The 10,355-nt window shown below is 32.0% G+C and overlaps 2 pseudogenes; both read right to left on the bottom strand.

Annotated features, from left to right (window-relative positions):
• Positions 1 to 6,881: 6,881 nt before the first annotated feature.
• LOC145240647 (5S ribosomal RNA) lies at positions 6,882 to 6,998 on the bottom strand (annotated as a pseudogene).
• A 1,622-nt stretch (positions 6,999 to 8,620) lies between these two features.
• On the bottom strand, positions 8,621 to 8,736 carry LOC145240419 (5S ribosomal RNA; annotated as a pseudogene).
• Positions 8,737 to 10,355: the final 1,619 nt, after the last annotated feature.

Raw genomic sequence — 10,355 nt, 5'->3', positions numbered from 1 at the left:
GAAAAAAAATCCAAAAAACAAAACACAACAATGTGTTGAGTGTTGAATTTTTATTGAAAACAATTCTAAAGTTTTTAAATTAATTCTTTTTTAGATTTAAAAGTTTAAAACGAATTTGCTACATATTGTTTTGGAATTCGTCGTACTTTTTTTTTAAATTAATTTTATTTATAATGAGTTTTTATGTTTAAAAATCAATTTTATTTATAATGAATTTTTTATTTAAAAAAATAATTTTATTTATAATGAGTTTTTATTTTTAAAAATCAATTTATTTATAATGATTTTTTTTATTTAAAAAAAATTAATTTTATTTTTAATGAGTGTTTTATTTTTTTAAATTAATTTTATTTATAATGAGTTTTTTATTTTTAAAAAATACATTTTATTTACAATGAGTTTTTTTTAATTTTTGTGTATTTAAAAAAAATATTTTATTTATAATGAGTTTAACTATTTTGGACTTCCATGGAATTTCCAAGGGTTTTGCTAGTCTACACTTTCGCACCGATATATAAAGTTTTGCATGGGTTCGAATACCCTATATATTAAGTTTTATGTCTGTAGACCAATAACTGATAGAGACGTTTGCTAGGAAATTTTTTAAACACATATATATATATATATATATATATATATACGCATACATAACTATATATGGAAAAAGCTTTGTGTCTACTATAAGATTTTATGCAATTATAAATCATGTAGAATATCTGCATGAGTACAATTACACGTAATAGTTAACTAAAGATGATCATTCCATGAGAAAACCGAAAAAATTTAATAGGGAATTAATTAAAATAATTGTTTAAAAAATATGCAAATTTACTAGATCTTTTATAGATGAATGCATTTGTACAATCCATATATAATAAAATTGTATTTTTTTTTTTTATAAATAAATAGAAAAAAAAAAGGCTTACTTTTCTTCTGTTGTTCTTGGCCTTCAGGCCAAGATCAGCAAACAAATGAACATTTAAAAAGAGTAAACACGAGGAAAGATGCTGGCTGAGGGAGAAATCTTTTATAGTTTCAGAGACGAGATGGACTAAAAAAAACCCCTCAGCTCTCTCCTTTTTGAGTTGGCCTTATAGCTAAATTTTTTGTTCATTTTCCTGTTTGTATTTTTTTCTTGTAAATAAAAAATTTAATATCTCAAAGTGTAGTATCTGTTCCGATGCTACTCTTCAGTTAAGTTGTCTCGGTCAATGGAGAGGAAACCCTATATACTGAGACAATTATTATATGTGCTCCCTGTCAGAGTGTCTCTTTTGCCTCATTTTCGGGGAGCTGGTTTAACCCCACATTAAACACGACCTTGTGTCACATTTTGCTTTCGTGGAGAAGCAAATAAATTCTAATAGAAAAAAAGGTCCAATCCTGTCCAATATGGAGACTAACAGCACGCATAAACTATACACAAATAGGACACAGAAACGGCTACAGATGCATAACACGAAGGAATATCCAATAGAACAATGAAAACTAAAACTATATAATTGTAAGATACCACCCCCTTTTCTTAGTGTCACCATAAATAAGTACCACACCAAATAATGAGGGTCAAGGAGGATGGAAAGACTGAGGAGAGAAAGCACTAGCCAGACCTCCCCTGGCTGAGTGCAAAGAGGACTGGGACCTTGGAGTTGCTTATTGCCATCCAAATTCCAGTGAAGACCAACAAGAAATCAATGGTAAGCAGCTGTTGGGGATAATGAAAACTCTTTCGCAAAGGTTATCGAAAGAGGTGGAGAGTACTGAAACTCTGGGAAGATTTGTTGTCACTCAGACTCCAGGTAACACCACAAGTTGTTGTCAAAGATCAATCTTTGAGGATGGCTTGTGTGACTACTCCTAGTGAGTAAAGATTAATAATAATAATAATAATAATAAAAAGATGAAGAAGAAAAAAAGACGAAAAAGAAGTAAAAGAAGAATACGTAGTCGTAGAAGAAAAAAAACCCAATCATAGCAATAGGTACTGCTACTACTATAATTACAAATACTACTACTACTGCTAATACAACTGATACCGTACTATGCATATATAGAAGGAGAATAGTGGGAAGAAGAAAAGAATGAGGAGAAGAAGGCTGAGTAGAAGTGGAGAGAATAGGGAAAGGAAGGGAGGAGGAAGAGCAGGAGAGAAAAGAGGAGACGAAAGAAAGGTTAAGAAAAATACGAAAAAGAAGAAGAAGAAAAAGAAGAAGAAAAAGAAGGAGAAAAGAGTCATTTGCAAATAAAGAACCCATGACTGCTAATTATAACTTTTTAAAATAACATGAATGACTAATTAATTGATGTCTCAAGAAAAGGATTTTTTTTATAAGAAACATCATCGATTCTAAATGAATAATAAATGAGATGAGAAACTCTCTCAGCTGTGAAATGATAAGTTCGATACGGGACAAAACTGTCAATAATAGCAGCTAATGGGTTCCATTCGAATGTAAACACGAACACGTAATTAATTAATTGAAATTACATTATTATTCATGAGTCTAAAAGAAAGTTAGTCAAACGCATACTTCTTATTTTACTAGCTTTCCTGATAATTACAGTCATGACTCCATTAATGACGAGTTCGTATATACAGTTCAATTTATAACGCAAACTGTCTGAATACTAATCGAACCGGTGAGATTTATGCGAGCAGTTGGATGTCAGTTGTTTTCTGGTCCTGTTTGAAGTGTTCATTCTTTCAAAAAAGAAAGAAAAAACACTTTCAGTTGTCTGCACAGAAATCCCACCAACACATTTATTCTTGACAAAAATCCGCGTGCTCGGACAGGAGTAACGTTCGTCGTTCGTCTTTTTTTTTTTTTTTATCACATTTGTATATCTTACGTGAGTTCTTCCGCAGCCGTTATATATATATATATATATATATATATATATATATATATATATATATATATATATATATATATATATGATGAAAATAATGGAAATAGTATTCCGACAAAAATAGAGAAAATAAAAAGGAACAAACCGTATTATGTGTTCATCAACGTTTCGTCTTTATTTCGTCTTTATTTCGATTCATCCAGAGGAAGTCTCGAAATAAAGACGAAACGTTGATGAACACATAATACGGTTTGTTCCTTTTTATTTCTCTCTCTCTCTCTCTCTCTCTCTCTCTCTCTATATATATATATATATATATATATATATATATATATATATATATATGTGTGTGTGTGTGTGTGTTGTGTGTGTGTGTGCGTTCATTATTAATTCTTTATTCGTCACCATGTTTTCCTTTTCGCCCCCCCACCCCGTCGGTTAGTTTGCTTTCCATTACTGTAGTTACATAGTGCATATGAGCGTGTGTGAAAATATCAACTGTAGAGAAGGACTGCTGGTTTGTTAAGAGATCAGCAACTGCAGCAGCAGTAGCCGAAAAACACGCATATCCAAATTCGGAAGTGTGCGCGAGAAGGAAAAAGTTGTTAAAAAGGCGCAAAAAATGCACGACGTGGCCGATGAGAAAAAAGTCGTCGTCGAAAACAATTGACGTGTAAAGTCGAAGAGAAGAACTGGCTGGCTACGGCCGGTGTGAGGTCAGAGAAAGCAAAGAGCACGTCGAAGAAATTAGACGTGTGAAATTGAGGACTAGAATTTGCCGGCTGTTGCCGGTATACAGTCGAAGGAAAGAGAAACGATGGACATGTGGTTATGAAATATGCCTTTTTTTTTTAAAGTGGTGCCGAAAATCACGGTAATAAATGCGGTTGTTTATAAAGAAAAAAAATGCGTATTTACGTCGAGGGGGCACAAGTGCTCGCAGTTCATCAGAGCATTCACCGTTAAAATACTTGTAGAAAAGGCAGAGGTATGCAACATTTCGTCGATGGGGCAGAGGCTGAAGTTTTGGTGACCTATCAGATTGGCGACTCTCTCTTGAACCTTGTCTAGGAGTGAGAAACTAGTGACAGATGCACCAGCCCAAATTTGACAGCAATACTCCATACATGGGCGAATGGTGGCCTTATAGCGGTATAGGATACTTTCGGGCGTTAGTAGCTTTCTAGCACGGTAGAGAGAAACTACATTTAGGGTAGATAGGCGTTACCCGGATTAAATATATTGTCTGCATTGCAATGTCTATCACATTGATATTGTGTGTGCGTGTGTGCGTGTGTGTGTTTGTGTGTGTGTGCTACATGTCGGCTTGTTGCCAACACATACACACACATTATGATGAGAATAATGGACATAGCATTTGGACGAAATAGAGAAATAATAATAATAAAAAGAACAAACCAAGTTATGCGTTCATCAACGTTTCGTCTTTATTTCGATACTTCCTATGGATGAATGAAATTACGAAAACAAAACACCAGTAAAAATATATAAAAATATATTTTTGCTGTAATGAAATGTATGCCCTTGTTTCAATTCAGTAACGAAGAAGCCGTTGGAAATTAAAAAAAAAAAAAAGCGGGGGCATAGCGTTGTAAAGAGAGTAAGATTTTTTTTATAACATCATATAGCGGTTAAAATGTATAAAAATATATAAAGCAATTCATATTCTTTTTGGAATAAATATGTCCGTTATAATTCATGTGTAACTGAAATGAAATGAGTGTATTTTTCTTATGTATTAATTGATTATATGTATTAATTATTATAGGAGGCGTTTTCTATTGTGTGTGAGAGAGTTACCCTGTGTCTAAAATTAAATTATCCTCTAATAGAAGTTTGCTCATTAATGGCGATACGTTATAGAAACCTCCATGTTGTTTAATTGTGCTTGAATTTGCGATAAGCACTGATTTAAGAAGTCTTCGTCGCGGGTTATTAACTTGTAACTATTTTTATTTGTTTAGAGTCAAACGTATAATTATGCTGTAATGAAGGAGACGATAATGCATTCAGGGAATTGCTATTTAATACACATCTTTTATGTGTATTTAGCTATTTCGCTAATCTAATATATATATATATATATATATATTATTATTATTATTATTATTATTATTATTATTATTATTATTATTATTATTATTATTATTAACAATAAATATCTTTCAATCTCTCCCCGCCCGGCTAAATCACTTTAAACCACATTTTTAACCAGTTCCTTCACTAACATTAACTCTCCAACCTGTTGCCATGGTGATCTTTTAAATTAACTGTTACTTATGCCGTTATAAATAAAAGTAGCGTCCTTTAATTTTAAACCGTTATAAACTAAAAAAAAACGTATATAAGAATTTACACATAATTTATATTTAATTATAAACTCCTCTCTTATTGTATACACTCCTACTACTTTAAATTCCAACGTCCTCTCCCTACCACTCCCCCTTCTTTTCTAACTCCCCTTCATCTACGATTTTTCCATTCTTATTTGATTTTATAACTTAGTCCATCTATGGGTTCTGACGATGCTAGCTGGATTTTTCCTCTCTTTGAGGATTTTCCTCTAGCTGAAACAATTTGTAAACTCATTCTGGACTCACAGTAATAAATTTCCTATATACTGCTCTGACTACACATTGAGCACTCTAGTCCAGTTTTTTCACCACTGGTACACACACACACACACACACACACACATATATATATATATATATATATATATATATGCATGTATTTATTTATTTATTGCAGTGATATACCACTAACCTGTCACGTTAAATAAAGAAGAGAAAATATACTCTCTGGATTTTTCTGACGAAGTTTCCTTTATGAGTAGAAAATGCTAATTAAATTTTAATAAATATATATTTATTTAAAATATCATGTACTTCTTGGTGTGTTAAAAATTTTAATTTTGAATTTTTTTATTCCAATATCAACAGTGCATTTTAAGAAGTGAATATTCTTTTCTTTTTTATTTACATACTTACAACCGACGCTTTTGATTGCATTGGATATTTAATACCTCAATCATCACCAGCATCGAAGGAAGTGCCACACATTTGCACTAAAATGGTATATAAAAGAACAGCAACAAATACTATCTAGATTTTTTATGAGGAATATTCTTTACAAGTCGAGAATTCAAATTTAATTTTAATAAATGAAGATATTTATTTTGGAAAAAAATCTTGCACTTGTTTGATAATTTAAACCATGAAATTTTGAATTTACACACACACACACACACACACACACACACACACATATATATATATATATATATATATATATATATATATATATATATATATATATATTTATACTAACATGGGTGCCCGGCGTTGCCTGGGGGTTTGTAGGTGTGTGTTGAGCAAAACAAAATAAAAATGTAGTAGGAAGGCAGGCTCGAACGCGTACCGCCAAGGAGGAAAAGAACGGGGGAAAAATGACGTCTTTGCTGTTTAGACCACCGCCAAGTAGGAAGTGACGTGGGTTAAAATTAAGGCTTGGAAATCGAAAAGAGTGGATGACTTTCGAAAATATCGGGGAAAAAAACGACCCCTCCCTGTAGAAAAGTGCCCAGTAGAGGGTGAGGACATTAATGTTTTTAGCAAATTTTTCGGTATTTGTCATCTGAAGGGTGGAACTTCAAATTGATGCTAGTCTGTTTAAACATTTCGGACAGATTTCAAGTACATATGTCAGCTTAATAAATTTTAAAAGAATTAATGCATTCGTTTAAGTGTGGTTTATGAATGGTTGAAAATGTTGATATATCAATATATATATATGTATATATATATGTATATATATATGTATATATATATGAAGGCTTCCTTCAGTCTTGACAGACTATGGATACCCACTGTAAGGGTGCCTGCGCGTGAAATTTGTGTGGCAAGAGTTGCGCAACCTCTAACCACGCCTCTCCTGAGTCGACATTGTTGCATACCAATGGCAAGTTGAGGTACAAGACGACTGGAAACAATGCCGAGATAAGCGGAGAGCACATACAGCGCCTAGAATTCCCAAATGGTCACCCATCTGGTATTAGCCAGGCTCAACGTAGCTTAACGTCGGTGATCAGACGAGAACCGGTGTATCAACGTGATTATGCCGTATATATATATATATATATATATATATATATATATATATATATATATATATATATATGTGATCTATCTATATATATATGTGATCTATATCTATATATATATGTATATATATATATATATATATATATATATATATATATATATATATATATATATATATATATATACAAATATGCATTGACGATGATACTTACGGGCTTGAAAGGCGGACGATTAAAAGATATATCTGCTTTACTTAAAAAATGCTAGTTTTATTTTTGGTATCTTTAAACCAGCTGGAAAAACTTGAGTACCGGATAAAATATCCAGTAAATGAAACGTTGTTTAATAAATCGTTATTTTTTGCAGATTTACACCAAACATTGATATAAATATCACCAATATATATATATATATAAATATCAATAATATATATATATATATATATATATATATATATATATATATATATATATATATATCGATAGGTCATAAGCTTCATTTCGTTACTTTACTTGCCTGGGTGGATTGCCGGTAGGCTAAGATAAACTGCGTCACACTAACACACACACACACACACACACACACACACACACACACACACACACACACACACACACACACACACACGCACACACACACACACGCACACACTCACACACGCACACACACAGTAAATCGAACTTACTAAGGGAGATAATAACTTCCGGTGAATACCGGAAAAATATTCAGTAAATAAAACATTGTTTAGTAAATCGTTATTTTTTTTGCATTTTTTTGCATTTCTTTTGCTTTTCCATACACCAAAGAAGGATATAAATATCTCTAATACATCCGCTGGGTCATAAGCTTCATTTCGGTAACTTTCTTGCCTGGGTGGATTGCCTGTAGGGTGAGATAAACCGCGTCACACACACACGCCCACAGAGAGACAAACATTAGGAAAATTTATAATAAAGATATATATATATATATATATATATATATATATATATATATATATATATATATATATATATATATACAAGGAAAGATACCTGTGCTTACCGCGTTATTTTGCTGTGTGCTTAAGTTATTTTGCTGTGTGCTTAAGTACCCGCTTCGCGTGTACCCGTACAATAAGTTGATGTTGTAAGAGCAGCACCGAATATAATTTACCTTTGACCTTGACCTTTAAAATAATTATAATGTCAGGTTTAGTCATTATTGCTCCACTAATGTTGGCAGTAGGATATTTATAGGCTAAGATTTTGACCTTTAACCTTTACTGTGGAAAATGTGTACACCATCCCTAGCTGGGGCACTATTATCATGCCAGGTTTGGTCATGAGCGGTCCAGTGGACTAAACTGTAGGAACGTTGTACATTGACACAATACTTTTTATATATAGATGTATATATATATATATATATATATATGTACATATGCCTTAACTTATACATGTGTGTATATGCATTTATAAAATGCTCCTTCAGTCTTTGACAGACAATGGATACCCACGAAGGGGTGCCTGCGTGTGAATTTTTTTTGGTGGCAGGAGGTATGCAATCTTCAACCACACCCTCCAGAGTCGACATTGTTAAATACCAGTGGAAAGAGAAGTGCATGTACAGGACGACTGGAAACAAATGCCGAGATAAGCGGAGAGGATATACAGAACCTAGAATTCCCAAATGGTCATCCATCTCGTACTGACCAGGCTCAACATTGCTTAACTTCGGTGATCTGACGAGAACCGGTGTGTCAACGGGATTGTATGTATATATATATATATATATATATATATATATATATATATATATATATATATATATATATATATATATATATATGTATATATATATGTATATATATATACATATATGTACATATATATATATATATATATATATGATTACTTCATTTAATCACATAAATTAATATACGAAGATATAAATCTCTGCGTAAATTTTCAGTATTTACTTCAACAGTGCTCAATACATAAGTAGGGCTAGGTAGTAAGTTATGAAATATATATATATATATGGTAATTAAGCTACACAGAATATTCTGCGTATCATTCTTGGTAGAATTCGTCAGGCTTAAAATATGTATGGCAATTAAGCTACACAGAATATTCCGAGTATCATTCTCGTAAAAATTCATCAGGCTTACATGCCTGACGTATTCTAACGAGAATGAAATGCAGAATGTGTAGCTCAATTGCCATATATATTTTCCTAACTTACTATATATATATATATATATATATATATATATATATATATATATATATATATATATATACTAGCATGGGTGCCCGGCGTTGCCCGAGTATTTGGAAGTGTATGTTTAGCAAAAAAGAAAAAGCAGTCAATTTTTTTTAATTTGACCTCTATTATGACCCCTTAAAATTTATAGTTTCGGGCTCAAATCACTTTATTAAGTTAGATCCAGGTTCAAGAAACCTATATCTAAAATTTCAAGTGTCTAAACCCAAAATTGTCGGAGGAGTTTGGTAGAGTTCTTAAAGGTCAAATCGTTAAAATTTGACACCTTAACAGCCAAATTTCTGGCTGACACCCGTCACATCGATTTTCCCACATCTCAGTACCCGGTATTTACAAATTTCGAGTCTATAGACTAAAAATTGACAGAGTTATTGTGTAGGGAAATGTACGCAGACAGGCAGGCACACAGACACACAGACAGACAGACAGACAGACACGTTCACTTTTATATATATATATATATATATATATATATATATATATATATATATATATATATATATATATATATATATGGTGCCGGGACCTCGTAGATAATTTCAAGAGATAAATATACAAGTATAATATTGCTGAAAACGCATTAGATTCTTTTTCACACCAATTTTTTGTACTTTTGATGATTATATTCTTTTAAGATTAAGTTGTCTGATTTTTAAGGCATCAACAACTTATGAGAGCTCGTTGTTAGTTACGGTCGACCCGTCGAGAGAGAGAGAGAGAAAGAGAGAAAGAGAGAAAGCGAGAGAGATAGAGAGATAGAGAAAAAAAGAAAGAGAAGCAAATGATTTACAAAGTAAGCAGAACCGTATGAGTAAGTAGCCAATTATATATCTTACTGGAGGAGGCGAGTAGAATTTAGTTGGATAAAATTAAGTTACTATTCCTGATATATAAGGGAATTTTGAGTTCACTTTAAACAGTAGTTGAGATGATTGTTGAGATCAAATTTAAAATAATTATTGTTATTTATTAGCAGACAACCCTGGAAAGAAATAACATTCAATGTGTTGTACACACGAAAATGGATTAGATGTAAAGAATGCTGGAGTTTCAACCGTTGCTTAACGAAATGCATAATTTGACCCAGAAATATGCGAGAGGACATCGGTCAAA

The sequence above is a fragment of the Euprymna scolopes genome, chromosome 19 (genome assembly GCF_053919585.1).
Source record: "Euprymna scolopes isolate OS-2025 chromosome 19, ASM5391958v1, whole genome shotgun sequence".
In the NCBI taxonomy this organism is placed as follows: Eukaryota; Metazoa; Mollusca; class Cephalopoda; order Sepiida; family Sepiolidae; genus Euprymna; species Euprymna scolopes.
This window is presented reverse-complemented; position numbering and strand designations above follow the sequence as displayed.